Below are 3,100 nucleotides of genomic sequence, written 5' to 3'. Positions count from 1 at the left end.
TTTTTTTTTTTTTTTTTTTTTTTGAGGCGGAGTTTCCCTCTTGTTACCCAGGCTGGAGTGCAATGGCGCGATCTCGGCTCACCGCAACCTCCGCCTCCTGGGTTCAGGCAATTCTCCTGCCTCAGCCTCCTGAGTAGCTGGGATTACAGGCACGTGCCACCATGCCCAGCTAATTTTTTGTATTTTTAGTAGAGACGGGGTTTCACCTTGTTGACTAGGATGGTCTCGATCTCTTGACCTCGTGATCCACCCGCCTCGGCCTCCCAAAGTGCTGGGATTACAGGATTGAGCCACCGCGCCCGGCCTATTTGTTGCATTTTGCCTGCCATCATCTGTTCCTTATTCTCTTCATAGCAACACCTTAATTTTCCTTTGGAGAAACATCCTCTTACCTATTCTGAGTTCCTGTGTTTCAAGTGGAACACTTCACCCCCATCCTAGGTCCAGGAGTGGACATATCACCCAGTAACGAAAAACCAACATATCCCATTTCCCTGGATCTAGTGATTAGTCCAAAGATATGCATATGTTCCACCCAGGCCATTGGGAGCAACTGCAGAATATTTTGCTAGAATCACTGAGAAAAAGATGTCTTTGCATTGGAGTTATTAAATAATAAGATTATAATTTAAAGCTATGAAAGGCCAGCACATGAAGCCTATTTAACATGATAAGGATTGGACAGAGTATCAATGACTTCATTTTGGTCTTGAATCCAAATGCATCTGAAAATGGTGCTATTACAGACTAAATTGTGCTTCCTCAAAATTCATATGTTGAAGCACTAACCCCCAATGTGAGTGCACTTGGAGATAGAGCCTTCAAAGAGGTGATACTGGGTGTGGTGGCTCATGCCTGTAATCCCAGCGCTTTGGGAGGCCAAGGAGGGTGGATCACCCAAGGTCAGGAGTTCGAGACCAGACTGGCCAACGTGGTGAAACCCCATCTCTACCAAAAACTAAAAAATTACAAAAATTAGCTGGGTGTGGTGGCACACTCCTGTAGTCCCAGCTACTCAGGAGGCTGAGGCATAGAAGCGCTTGAACCTGGGAGGCGCAGGCTGCAGTGTGCCAAGATTGCAGCATTGCAAACTCCAGCCTGGGTGACAGAGTGAGACTCTGTCACAAATAAATAATAACAATAATAGCCCCTAAAACGTGGAATTGGCTAACTGAGGTGAGGCACAAGGTATTGAGAATTTCCCCACTTCCCGGTCAGGAATGATGATCAATTCCTGGTTTTTGGTAGAAAAACACCTGGTTAGATTGCTGCCTGTTTTATATTAGGACTCTTCATGTATTAAACAAACAAGTCTGGATGTTTGGAGACTTGATAGAATATTCATTATGTTGAAATGTTTACTTTTTAGTAAAGTCCAACAAGAAAGAGACAAACTTTGTTTGAACCTGGTTGGTCTAAAAATAGAAAATATAAAAACACAATTTTGCCTACAGTTAATAATCCAAGATGGCCAAGAATCAGTTTTAGCTTTCTAAGATTGGAATGTCCAAATTCTATATCCAAAGATAAGATAAAGGAGGCCAGGATACTGATACCCACAGATCACTCCCAGTCACTTCCTGCTATTCATATCCTGGATGACAAAGGGGACAATTGTTCTCCTTACAAAGCGCCAGTCAGAAAAATGTGGGCAGAAAAGAAGGGACTGTCTCACTCTGCCTCTCCACCTCGAATAGGGCCATTTTAGAGGTCATCAAGCTACCAAGTAGTGGACGGCCCAACCACCAAAGTTTGTTCTAAGAACGAAGACAGGGCCAGGCATGGTGGCTCACGCCTGTAATCCAAGCACTTTGGAGGCCAAGGCGGGCAGATCACCTGAGGTCGGGAGTTCAAGACCAGCCTGACCAACATGGTGAAACCCCATGTTTAAAAAATAAAAATAAATAAAAAATAAAGAAGATAGGCCAGATGTGGTGGCTCACGCCTGTAATCATAGCACTTTGAGAGGCCCAGGCAGATGAATCATGAGGCCAGGAATTCAAGACCAGCCTGGCCAACATGGCAAAACCCCGTCTCTACTAAAAATACAAAAAATTAGCTGGCCATAGTGATGGGCACCTGTAGTTCCAGCTACTCGGGAGGCTGAGGCAGGAGAATCACTTGAACCCAGGAGGTGGGAGGGAGGGAAGGAGAGAAGAAAGGAAGAAAAAGGAAAGGAAGGAAGGAAGGAAGGAGGGAAGGAAGGAAGGAAGGGAAAAAACAAGAATTCTGGTTTGGTTATAACCTTGGGGAATGTGAATAGAAAACAAAAAACTGCTAACGTTATAAGTAAGTTGTATTGCTTTAAAAACTCTAAGCCTAGCAAACAAAGCCCTCTGATTATTCAACATCTAAGGCCATCAATACCCAAGGTCCCCAAACCATCCCAAAACGTTTCAGCTAAAGCAATAAAGAGAGAGAGAGAGGAACTCTATTCTAATGACCACCTCAAACTTCTTTCTCTCTCTTTTTTTTTAAAAAATATGGAATGCTTCACAAATGTACATGTCATCCCTGCAGAGAGACCATGCTAATCATCTCTCTATGACTCCAATTTCAGTATACGTGCTGCTGAAGCAAGCACACTTTCTTCTCTTTTGAAAACCGTAGTTGTGGCCAGGCGCGGTGGCTCAAGCCTGTAATCCCAGCACTTTGGGAGGCCGAGGCGGGTGGATCACGAGGTCAAGAGATCGAGACCATCCTGGTCAACATAGTGAAACCCCGTCTCTACTAAAAATACAAAAAATTAGCTGGGCATGGTGGCGCATGCCTGTAATCCCAGCTACTCAGGAGGCTGAGGCAGGAGAATTGCCTGAATCCAGGAGGCGGAGGTTGCAGTGAGCCGAGATTGCGCCATTGCACTCCAGCCTGGGTAACAAGAGCGAAACTCCGTCTCAAAAAAAAAAAAAAAAAAGAAAAAGAAAAGAAAACCGTAGTTGTTTACTGTGGTAATCTTCTTTTCCTTTCATATTTGTGTAATAGATGTGTCAAGATTATCAAATATATTATTTAGCTATAGGTTCCAAAATCATGAGGCCTTTGAGAAAAGTGCTATTCAAAGACCGTAAAGCTATGTTGTACTTTTGCAACTACAGACATA

General features: G+C 43.8%; 1 non-coding gene across 1 annotated transcript; it reads right to left on the bottom strand.

Annotated features, from left to right (window-relative positions):
- Window positions 1-2,477: 2,477 nt before the first annotated feature.
- On the bottom strand, window positions 2,478-2,584 carry LOC120360803 (U6 spliceosomal RNA). Its single transcript, XR_005577222.1, has one exon. It is a non-coding gene; the product is annotated as a U6 spliceosomal RNA (small nuclear RNA).
- Between the last annotated feature and the right edge of the window lie 516 nt (window positions 2,585-3,100).

The sequence above is a fragment of the Saimiri boliviensis genome, chromosome 7, assembly GCF_048565385.1.
Source record: "Saimiri boliviensis isolate mSaiBol1 chromosome 7, mSaiBol1.pri, whole genome shotgun sequence".
Classification (NCBI taxonomy): domain Eukaryota; kingdom Metazoa; phylum Chordata; class Mammalia; order Primates; family Cebidae; genus Saimiri; species Saimiri boliviensis.
This window is presented reverse-complemented; position numbering and strand designations above follow the sequence as displayed.